Genomic DNA, 12,920 nt, shown 5'->3' with positions numbered 1-12,920 from the left:
GGATTTATGCTTCATTATTTTTTGTTCAACTGGTCAGATATAAGAGGCAGTAACAAAGTGTGTGAAATTCCAACTTTTCTACATAGTTCTCATGAAGTCCCACCATGTCAGTCAAGAGCTGTACATACTTAGACCTCCTTAAACTTGGGGTATTTTATGGAGATGTTGAAAAGCAAATTTACAGCTTGACTTGAAGTCTCTACAGATTTGCAAATATCACCCATGATCGTTGAGAACTGATCCACTGCAATGGATAACAGTTGTGTTTCATTTCGCACCAGATCACCTTTCAGATTAGTATTCTTGAAATTAATTTAAATTATATGTTTAATAATATATTGTTCCATTTTGTGTTATATGAAAGTGACCCACCCTCATTTCCTATGCATCATTTTCCTACACAAAGTACTGCCAAACTTTTATCTGAAACACTGAAGCGCCGCTCTGATTAAATTTGATTCCTGGCATTAGAAATCTGGGCTTAGTTGCCTGCTTCTTAAGGGTGTTGTAAACATTTCCAAACAAATATATACAATTGTTAATGTCTTCCAGCCTCTCACAGAGTGCTGAAAATAGATTGCTTTGAAATTTGTTACTATATTTAATTTCTGTCTGAATAAAAATAATTTAATTTCTGTTTAGGTACGTCAAAATAGCTTTGGTTAATTTTGCGTGACAAAGCCTAGATACAGAAAAGCTGAGAGTGTCAAAGGTCTTAAGCCTGTAAAAAATCCTGATCTTTTTTCTGTCACTTGAATGTCACTGGAAAAATATCCAAGACACTGAAGGAGACACTCCTCTTGGTGCTCTGTGGTTCGTGCTGCATAGCAGGTCTTATTTGACTAAAATGTAAAAGCAAATTTTACTCTTAGAGGGAGTAAAATTACTTTAAATTGCCTTGTTCCATTATCTCTAATTTAAAAAAATTGCCTGCCCATCTGGTTGTCTCTCACGCAGCATCACCTCACTTTGGAAGATGCATCCTGATCCCACTTTTCAGGGGTGCATCTCTGGGCATAGCACAGAATGTATTTTATTCCTCTGTATATTGTGCTGTGAAGGTCTCATACAGAAGAATTTATAGTGTGTCTAGATTAGTGGTTTAGTTCAGATCAGAAATGTGCTTCTAAAGCCAATCTGCTTGTCCCTGCTAAATGTGCTTTGATTCACATCATGGAGCAGTCTTGGGGTGCTTTACTGGATCTCTCAGATGAAACTGAAGAGGACTATGTGTTCCAAGAGCACATTCAATGCTCACCAACTGCATTCAGCCCCTAATGGGACCTGATTAGTTCTTGTTTCAGGTAAACCCCTGTGAAATATGCATAGTGAGGATGTCAGGTCGTCAGCACCAACTGTTTCATTCCACAACTCTATTTTTAGTGAACCCTAGTCCTTGCTGATGTGTACATGGCCTCTGTCTTGTTAGTATAATTCATTTTAACAGAGGTGGCATCTGTCTCTTTGGCCTTGAAAGTCCTTGTGGAAATGTCTTTTAACAATTACGTTTCTGTGAGACCACACATCCAATTGCACTTTATATTAGGAAGGAAGGAAGGAGGAAGGAAATCAGTTCTTTGCCAGAGCTGGGTCTGAGATTTTACTGAATACATGACAGATTGCTTAATGCTGGGGTTCTGCTTTGCCTAAACTGGAGAAGCTGGAATCAACTGCGTTTGGGTTCAAATATCCAGATCCAAATATCAAATATCCAGAATCAGAGTATTCCCCAGGAGCTCTCTGGAGCTTAACTTCAGGCTTACCCCATCTACAAAGTGGAGAGAGACACAAAGGGAGGTTTGCCAGCTAGCAACAGGGAAGTGACAAAATGGAGTGTTCTCTCCTTACACCATATAAATTACCATTTCTGGAGTCTTCTGGGACACATTTTCATTTCCATTTTCTTTCTTGCCTTCCCAAATACCTCCTCCCAAAAAGAAGTGAGAGAGGCTGACTGACCTTCAGATGTCATCTTTCTTCATGTGGTATCTTTTCTGAGAAAGCTTGACTTTAGTGAGACTAAAAGAAAAATAAATTTCAGTAATGATGAACTAATGCAGTCCTAATGGAATGCTCCTGGACTGACTGGGATTTAATGGCATGGCAGCAAGCAAATTTCTGGATTTTAATGAGGTAAGCAAAATAACTGCCCTTTATATCATACTATTAATAGGCTGAACTTGATTAAATTAGAACAGAAACAGTTTGCAGACTGCAGAACAGAGGCAGGTATACTGTGGAAACATGGAATTCAACATCAGTGACACAGCAAAGAGTTTTAGGTCAAATCACAGCCACAGGAACCTATAAAAATTAAATTTGGAAAGCTGCACACATTAGCAGATTGATTTGTCAATGCTTCTTCAAGTTTGGGGGCTTTTTGGGGTGTTTTTTGCTCCCCCCCCCCTTTCTTTTTCTTACTCTGTAAAAGTTTAGAGTTCTCTATAGGTTGCAATGAACTCTGGAACAGAAAGTGCATACACGTCAAATCTGATTAGTTTGAGATTGAATATCCTCAGTAAGATGGGAATATTTGGTGCTTATAGGACAGTTCAGAGCAGTTTTGAGGTGATCCTGGTTTTCTGATTTTTACCATGGTTTGGGGCACTTGTAATTCTATACTATGATTGAAGCTGGCATTCATTGATACATCTGAGGTTGATGTGTCTCTACCACCTAAAAGGAAGTGATCTTCCTTAAGATTTTGGACAATTATTCTGTGGAATTTAGCTAATCTATGGTAAAAGTGTCCTCCAGTTAGAAGTTCAGGCCAAGCAAATGGCTTGAGCTGAACTCACAAAATACTTGATGTGCTCTTCAGATATGAAATATGCTAGTCATTTTTGTTCTTCACTGGAACTCTTAGGCAGGAAATAAGCTTCAAAGAGATGTTAGTGTAGCAGTGTGTTATTAACTCCTCTTTGCAGTTGGATGAAGCCTTGAAGAATTTTGGATAAAACTGAGCTGGCTTAATGAAACAGCATTTTTTAAATTGTATTATGTACCAAGCTAATAGCTGCTTTAAAATTTTGCTTCATTAACCGGGAAGCATTAAAAGCTCAAAACCACTATGAAGGATGTGTTAATCAAAAATATTAATGCAATGCTCTGACCTCCAGATATATTTTCCCATGCACAAAAATAAGGGCTCTGTAATTGAGACCCATTAAGTATTGTGGCTATATTGGCTGAGTTAGCAGCCTCAGGTGCTGGCTGGCATTCAATATTGCCAATTTTTTGCTCTGTTAGCTATATAAATGAGGGGGAAAAAAAGAGAGTCTTAACAGCAATCCAGTCTTTACTAATGGGAAGGTGCTTGAGATGCAAATGAAAAGCTCTCCTATCCCTTCTTTCAATGTATATAGTAAGTGTATTCAGTCTGTCCTTGCTTTCCTCCTGTTAAAAGAAATGTATTTTTTGAGCCTGAGCTGTGCAGACTTCTGTGATGCTTAGTGGTTGTGCTGCAATACAAAGATCATAGATCTCATTCCCATGTAAGGACACCTCTTTCTTCTTGTAGCAGAAACTCATTAATTTTAATACACACCAGTGAAGCATCTGAGTGGGCTTTGAGGTCTCCTTCATAGCAGCATGTTGTGTTGCTTCTGCACCACTGAGTTCATTATTCTTTTATTAAGAAAGCAAGGAGGAATACAGTGTGTACAGTCCTAATGCTATCTTGCTCAGATATCACAGGGCATCGGCACTCTCCAGAAACATAGAGAGCCTGCTTGAAAAATGAAATGAAGCATTCTTTGTTTTGTTTAATCCATGAATGAGGAACATGTGGCACATATTTCTACATTATTTGCTGCTTCTCTATTTCCTTCTAAAGTTACACAGGTCAAGGCTAGGAAAATTGGCTGTGTAAGAAATAAATGCCAGCGATGCTATATAGGGCCAATAAAGAACTTGTCTGCATTTCCTCAGCAAACAACCGTATGTAAAGTATTTCCTCAAGCCTCCAACACTTGACTGTGCTGACGTGAAATTTTTACAGATTTTCACATTTGCTTTCTCCGTTGCTTCTTTAGGATTGAGACTTCTTTCAAGCCTTGGGAGCCCAGTTCCATTTCTGCCAGTTCCTGAATGGGTCTGAAAGTCTCAGCCCAGTTCTGTCAGGATACATGAGGGAGGTATTAATCTAGTATTCAGGTCAGTGAAGCTTTTTAGGGGAGGCATGCAGTGGTGCTCAAGACCTGCGTGTACTGAATCAGGTCCAATTCAGATTTGAATTCAGAATGCAGGTTTGATTCAGCTGCGGCATCCTCTAGCCTCTTTGTCCCACCTCTGTTCTGTCAATATAAAAATAAATAGCAAATAGAGAATCTGTAATTCAGCACGCTGTCATTTGAAGTTAGTATTCGGGCAGAATATGTGGTCATTTCTGCATATCCAATATTAGCCATGTTTTTACTTCATTCATTGAAGAAGTCTCTGTTTAATTTAAGTTTTGATTCTGCAGAATTTCTCAGGACTCAGCTGTGGGGAATTAAAGCAGCTGTTCTTAAATTTTCCAAGACCAAGTCTCCCTTCTTTTCTCTTTTTAGGTTTGTCTCTCCTTACAGTCCCTGTGTAAATATGCCTTTTTTTTCTGATTTGCCCAAAGTCTTGTTAATTCTAATCTATAGGCCTGAAAGTTTCCTTTGTCTGCAGTAATTCGCATACTCTGAAAAACGTGCATCCCAAGCTTCAGCAGAGCCTTATCCAACCTACCTCTCCTGGGCAATGATTCAGGAAAAAGAATGAAGGAAAGCATATTGGAATGTCTCCCAGGAACCCCATGCTATTGTCTCCCTGTGGTGATCGATTAGTGTCCTGTCAAGAACTGCATGCAGTGATTGATGTGCTGTGTGATAGAGGGTATATCTGCTGTGTTTGCTTGTTTGCAGTTCCTGTACAACAGCAATGTTCTATGTAGTGTCTTTGTGTTCTGCACTGGGAACTGGGGTGTGGCCGAGCAGCAGAGGCAGGCAACCATTTCTTGTCCTTGTTACCTACATAACAGGTTAGGTGAATCCTTTGCCAGGAAGACAAAGCAGCTGAGTATGTTTTGCTAAGCAGACTTTTGCCTGACGTGCCCAGAGACTAGAGGGCTCCTGTGAAGAATAGAGAGTAGACAAAAAGCCAAGCATTGGAAATGCTAAAAGAAAGAAAAGACCTTCCTGAGGACCCAGAGTGGTGTGCTGCAATCTAAAGATGAAGCAAAGTTTATTGTATGTATTGTTCTCCCTATGTCTGCATTAGTGTCAGTGCTGTCATGGTTCCCTGTTTATCAGCCATTGGAAATCCAACTTTCAGCCAAATCAACGTTTCTGAATCTTTACACAGTACTCTGGTTGCCAGTTGAATGGGAAGGAGGTGAAGGTTGTGATCTCTTGGAAGCAGTGTGGCCTTGGATTAGTGTAAGCTGATTGGAAAGATTCTCTCACCTTTTATCATTGCCCTGTCAGGCAGAAAATAGTATTTGCCTCAGAGTAAGTAAACAACCTGTTTAAGATAATCACTGGAAGAGTTGGCAACACCCATTTACTGTAGGAGGAAAGGTGTTTTCCATGACTAGATAGATGTCTGCATTCCCTAAGTTAGGAGGACATAGTCAGGACCCTGGTGGCTGGCATGCTAAAAGTTACTGGCTTGCTATCAAGAAATCTCTGGTGGATGATTGAGGAGAGTTGGAATCAGAATAGTAGGTCAGAGTATGAAAAGACACATAAATTAACATCCTCCCTCTATCTTGAGTGCTCAGTTAGGCAAAGGAAGCTGGACTGGCTGAGAGTCTGGGTAAATATTCTGGGAGTGTGGTAGCTGGAGAGAGAGGCTTGCTGCTTGGACAAAGGCAAATCCTTGCTATGAAATACCTTCATGAAAAGAATTGAAGCTTCCTACCCAGAGAAAAACTCAGGCCTGGAGATAACTGAGATTTAGAAGATGCCAGGTTTTTTGAAAAGAGCCAGATGATGGCAGCATAGAATGCAGCAGAAGATTGAGAACATTCCTGGGTTAAGTAACAAGAGACCTGCCCTTGAAAACTGAGTTAAGAGTTCAACCTTTCCATCTCTTCCTCCACTTCAGCAGTGGCTTTTGAAATATAGGTTTATGGTTCTGGAAAGAAGAAAAGAAAACAATGGTTTTGTTCTGTGTATATGAGTTGATCTTTCATAAGCTATGCCATAAATCGGCTCAGAAATCTTTTCTGTGTGGCATCAGAGATAAACAATTCTGCTTCAGCCTTTCAGACCCAGAAATCTTGTATTTTTTCCTCAGCTGTATAAATTCTTCCAGCAAGTTATACCCTCTACAAATAGTACCTTCCTAATTCTCATCATCAAATCCTAACCTGTAACTACTGCGGCCTCCAAGACAGAATTCAGAATATAGCTCTGGATATAATGGGAAACGTAAGACATGTGCATGTTAGTTTTTCAAGCGAAAAGCTCAACAACTGATGTCTGAATCAAAGACTTGGGCACCTAAGAACATGTCTTTTTTGTCATGTGATACAAAAGTGCTGTCTCTGTGGCAAAATACCAGCCTGTGTCTTCCTGGAGCACTGTTTAGTGGTATTGGCAAAGGACAAGATGATCACTGTGCAGGGGCTGTTTTCTTCAGATCTACTGGTTTGTATTGGTCACAAAAGCAGGGAGTTGGGTTTTAACACAACCCTTCAGAATTGCTTCTGCAGAGGTAGCCATACAGTCCTCAGGGAAGCAAGCATGCGGCGGAGCACTTTCAGAACACATACTGTTATGAGATAGGAAGGGAAGACAGTGAAGCACAAGGTCACAGCTGTGGATATGCCTTACCTCTATGCTGGTACCATTTGGAAGTGGGATTGTACCTCTGTGTGATGGTAATTCTCAGTTTTGGGAGAGGCTCCACAAGCCAAGCTACTCCAATGATTTTATTTTTATGTTTATTGAAATGATCCCCTCACAAGCTTATAGAAATAGTTTCCCAGATAAGCAAAAGATAAATGGCTGGTAATGCACCTGATAATCAAATGCTATTCTGCCAACAGAGACTACTGAATTAACGCTTGTTACATCTTCAAACTCCTCAATCTCCTTGGGGTTTAATTTGAAATTTCAAGGACATGAGTACTTTACACTAATGAACACTTACAGAAAGAAGAGGTGCTGCAAAGAAGAACTGGGACTGTACCAGCTTCTCAGTTTCTGGGTGGGATGGGAGTGCAGTCTGTTTTAAGTTCAACTGTTCTCTGAACTGGCAGACTCTCGTTGCTCCTGTGACAGGCTCTGGCTCTACAAATCTCAGTTATTGTACAGTTGGATCTAGTTCGTAGAGCAGAACCAACTCTTTTGCCTGCACTTCCTGCCACCTGAAAAGGAGGTGGTCTCCCATAAATAGCAGGAATTGTCAAGCCCTGCTTCTTTGAAGGGCTACTTTGAAAAAAACTAATGACAATAATGTTTATCCTTGTATTTGTGAAGGCACCATCCCTGGGACTGTGCTCATTCTGAGTTTCTACCCCAGCACTTGCAAAAGACGAGAGTCTGGCTTATTCTGGTTTTATTAGTTGTGATAGTAAATAAGGATATTGGAGCTAGAAAAAAAGGGGATATTTCCTTGTGAAACCTACCCAGAGCAGCTCAGTGTTATGGCAAGAGAGCAGGCTTCGGAAGAAAGTTGCTCCTGAGTCCTTTACATTCCTGAGAGATCTTACAAATAACAGATGTCTGATGGGTTCCTCAGGCTGGTAAAAAAAGTTCAAACCATTCAGTAGCACCAGTAAGGGATGTCTGGAATTCCCATGTATAGAGAAACAAAGCCCTCATCTAGCATATGTGCAATAAAACAGGAAGGGGAAAATACCATAATGGAGGTGAGGGAGAAAAAAAAAAGATACCTGCTACTACTTACTGTCCAATGCAAACTAAAATCCTTGCCAACAAGGACAAATTGCTTAATATCCATACAGCACCTTGGAGATCTAAAGTACGTTAAGTGCCATTATTATTATTTTTACTACAGAAGCTAAGATTGCTCTTCTAAATAGATATATTGGAGTTTTATGTTTAAAACATTGTATTAAAAAAGGCCTGTGTGAAATTTTTCTGAAAAGGAATGAATGATATGGTACATTCATCAACACGGTTACAAAGCATTCACAATTAGACCTTCCACTTTGTATAGGCTTGGAGGAAAGGAATTTCTGAGTCAGCATGTGGTGCCATTAAACGTATTTAAAGGTAGTTTAATAATAGTCTTTCTACATCCTTTTAGTGCATATGACTCTTACTCTAAAAATAAAAAAAAAAAAAGAAAATTGTTTCTGGGGGTTGAGCACTGCATTCATGCTATTCTGCACCTCTAATTGTAAGTACTACTATCAGCATGGTGAACAAAACATGACCATGAAAATGGGCATCATAATTGTGGACTGATACTGCTAGTGCACATTTTCCAGGAATGTTAATTGCGTGCATGTCGGGGGTAAGCACACAGAACCTCAGTACACGGCTGTGCTGCTCCCCCTCAGAGATGTGCATTTCTGTTAATGAAATCTTTGGTGTCTTTTCTAAGCCATAATTTTCAAGACAGCCACGTACTGGTGTGTCTGCTGCACAGTCTCTGGTGTTATTCCTTTGGAGTGAACAGGAATATCCTGACATTGTATCTTGTTGCAGTCGATTTTAGGGGTTTGAACAGCTCCAAGAAAACACTTTGCTCCTAATTAGCATCTAATTTAATACACAAAAGTTTTGCATCTGTCACATGGCTATGCTGAAAATGTTTCGCTCTTGGTTACAAAAGGTTGCAACAGTGGAATGAGGACAAGACCTCCTGGTCGTTTACTACAGAACCAGTAACATTGTCTTTACATCTTTATCTTTTCTGGGGTAGGAAGGACCGCTGTGGCTGGGTTATGAGGATAAATGTGATACTAAGACTGCTGTGACTTTGTGTAACCAGGCCTGGATTAATGTGGGTGGACAGCAATTCTTAGAAAATCAAAAGGTAGGAGCTGGCAGCTGAGCTTTCTGGGTTCTTTGAAAACCTTTGTCTCAAAAATCTCTTTAAATAAAACTACATTTCCAGTTTCATTTTAAATGCAGTGAATGATTTTGTAGTAAGTTATTCTGGGAGCTCTATAAATATATAGCATAAGTTAAATTATGTTCTATGTCTACTTAATATTAATTTCATTTGTTGAGCAGCATTTAGAATTGCCTTCTTACATCACATAAACATAATATGAATATATCTACAAGAGATTAGAGAGATTCTGAGCTGAAACAGTGTGTCAGTCAGGAAGTTGTAGAATGGTAACCAAAGAAGGTAATATTTTCAAATAATAGACCTCACTAAAGGAATTTTATGTTGTTTCATTTGAAAATTAAATACTGTTTTCTTTGCTGACTCTTGTGTATATTGCACTCTATCATGTGTTGTTTCTCCTACTGTTCATTTTTCCCAAAATGGATAGAAACAAAATTTTATTGTATTTAAAACAGCTGCTTTTTTCCTGATTATTCTAACTTACGTTGTGATATCCATGACAGTATCAGAAACTGTCCAGTGCCTCCCAAACTACCTCCTAATAACAAATATAAAAAACAGTATAACTTTTCTTGGCCACATTACTTTCTGGAACATTGAGATTAAGATAAGGTATACACATTTACTGTGCATATGTACAGTAAATGTCTGCAAAACTAATATGGTTATCCATTCAGTCTTGTGTTCTATTTTCAATGTCTATATTTGCAGATCATTTTAACAGAGTTGCATTTATCAAAAGGAAGAAACTAGTTTTAAAAAATTATTGCTTCAATAGGGTGAAACTGTGCAGATTGCAACTCATTTGTAGCTATAATTTGTCTGCCTATGTTCCTCTTGTGATTTCAGTTTGCTATAACTCTATTTTTCACAACTAGCTACAAGTTGTTTCATAGCATTAGAGTGTGCTATTATGTATTTGCCAAGTTTCACCCCAAAGGTATTTGAATTTCAGTTCTGAGTGAAATTCTTCCTGTACAGTAGGTGATTTGCAAGGTGCTTTGTGATATTTGGTGATAAAAGGTGCTACGTAAATTATCTTTACTACCATATGGCCTCTTCATGTTCCCAATTCACATCCACTGGGAAAAATCTCTCGGCAACATCAACAGAAGCACATCTGGTCCACACACAGACTATGACAGAGTATTCTTTTGGTTTGATTAGTCCTTCTATGGAAGTTCAAATGTATTAGGCATAAGAAGAAGAAACAAAGCTTCTCAAAAATGAAAACCACTCTACAATGTGTTTGAGACATGCCAAAAGCTGTTCTCAGTAGAGACAAGCATAACAGTAGAGACAGGCATAACATTAAATTGGCTCGGTCAGAGTGAAAATCACTTGTAAGGGCACTGCTTACAAACCATCTGGACTTTCAGATCAGTAGTTTGCTGCAGAAATGCTTCAGACCCTGCATATTCAAGCACAACATGCTAGATTTTACTACGTTCTCCTTTTCCCCTGTTGCTGACCACTGGTGCACTGATACAAAACTAAATGATGACTGATGGTGCAGCTATGATCTGTGATGCTTTCAGATGAGGGACACAAATACTCTTACTCGTAGGGTATGCTGATTGTCATGCCTGCAATGCAGGCAGTTTTCTTCTACTGCTTACAGAAAAGCATGCCAAATTTGTGTCAGTGATTCTTTCCATTGCAGCCTCTTGCAATCTGAAAACATTTTCAAAATAAAAATGACAATGCCAGTGAGAATGAACTTTGACAGCAGTATAATGAAATGTGTGGGAGGGAGAACTCAATCTGCAGACTTTGAAAGAAAATTTAATTCCACCTCCAGTCCTGCAAGATGTGGTATTGGACCAAGGACTTTCAGTACAAGTAGCAACAATCTAATTCATGCATGGTGAGAATAATCCCTTGTGGTGCATGCAATATTAATACTCCAGGGTTTTCTTCATCTCTTGTCATGTATACTTAAAGTGTAACCTCTTTGAGGCAGGAAGTTACTTTATTGTTTCATGCATTTACTGTGCCTTAGCACGGTCAGACACTGTTAGGGGGATATAATCACTACTGTAGTACAAAGGACTCTTTTTTTTTTTTTTTTTTTTCTCTCTCGGAGAAGTCACAGGAACAAAGCAGTAATAATATTACTCCTAGGTGTATAAACTACTTCCTAAAAATAGATGTATATTTTATAACTGAATGCAGGTATAAAAGTTACCTCATTACTTTTATGAAGGTCCAGATTTTCACATAACGTAGCTTGTGGAAATCTACTGACAAAAGTACCAAACAGCAGCAGCAGAGAGACTTTCTGTGCTGGTGGGAAGATAATCACCGTACCTGTGGTGAAGGTAGGAAAAGGAAACTGGGCTCCCTGATGGCTCTCGGCTCTCAGGGCACATGCCATCAGCGTGATTTCTAAAGCACAATTTCTCGAAACTGTCACCTCTGTCCAGGTAGAAGCATCCACTTCTTTGTTGTTGAACACTGAGAAACTGGACTGTATTTCTACAGCCATGTTAGGAGGAGCATTCCTATTTGTAACCCTGCTGCAGTAAAGAAGGCAACTCACATGATTTTACCAGTGTGGGTCTATAGTATTTCAGGTGAAATTTTCTTAAATCAGATATATTAATGACTAGAATGAACAAGGAAGGGGGTAATGGACTTTCCATTGCTTCAGCTAAAAAATGGATGGTTGTTGGTTTTGAAGAAAATGTATGTGCTTTTGAATATAAAATTAAGAGTGTTTAATGACCCTTTGTGGACCTTATATGTTAACCATATTAAAAATTTAGCAAATATTAAGAAGCAGGTGCATGAAAAGAAGGTTCTGTCTTTATATAGCACCTTCTAGAAGAAAATTTGATCTGAGGCTGCCTTTTTTTCCTCTTGGTGCACTGAATATCCTCAACAATTAATTCCAAGCTGTTATTTTTTAGCTTATTAATAGGTCATAGATAAGAAATAGATTAGACTCATGTGTGCATATTTAACTTAGCCTTTATCGTCCTGATAACAACCTGCACTTTCTGAAGTGAGGAGCGAGCTTTTTTCCATCTGTGTATGCTAGACAAGCAGAGTACAGAGGCGGCCATCTTGTTTGCTGCTCTGTTGAAGTATGTTTTCCTTTGGCTGATCTGAGATGGAGAATTGCATGATTTGTTGGGAGAAGCCAAGATGTGTCTTTGCATCTTTTGGGTGATAAACATCTCTTTCAAATCTATTTCATAAAATATTCCCTACTGGAAGAGCTTTGGTAAAAGTGCTTTTGCAAAGAGAAACTCCTCGAAAGAGGTAGGAAGGCAGTTGAGAAATGGAATTTTCCTCCAGGAAAACATTCAAGTGATTTTTTTTCTTTAAAGAATTTATTTTGTCCTGAATTAAGATAAAAAGCCAACAGTTCACAGTCTCTCTTGGGGTAAAAACTATGTTTTAGGAGAACCAGGTTGGAAATTTCAGTTCACCTTTAGATGCTAACAGGCAATACAGCTGCCTCTTGGGAACGGCTGTGTTTCTCAAAATCCACTCAGTTCTTTCATGCAAGCGCTTTTTAGCTGATAGTATATATTTTTCATTGTAATTTTGACCAGCTCAGATAGTTAGCCAGGCATGGATGTGATTACAGATGTGAGGGGAAGATTGCCATGACTCATTTCACTAAGGAGAATTCAATTTCAACTTGCCCGGACAGTAAGGGATCACACAAATTTCAGAAAATTGCTAAAAAGAAGTCCCTTCTGCGAGTGGAGAAAAATAACACTTTTCATGAAGGAAAACCAGCAAACTATTGTCATTAATAGAGCTGTGTGAGTTTCATTTCATTGGATCCCAGGAAACGCCCTTTGTCCTGAGTTTCCCGGCACTGGGTGTCAGCGGGGAGGCGCTGGCAGCGGGGCCGCCTCTGTGAGGAGAGGCGCGGGCTG

This window comes from Strix aluco, chromosome 8, assembly GCF_031877795.1.
Source record: "Strix aluco isolate bStrAlu1 chromosome 8, bStrAlu1.hap1, whole genome shotgun sequence".
NCBI lineage: Eukaryota > Metazoa > Chordata > Aves > Strigiformes > Strigidae > Strix > Strix aluco.
Note: the sequence above shows the minus strand (reverse complement) of the source record.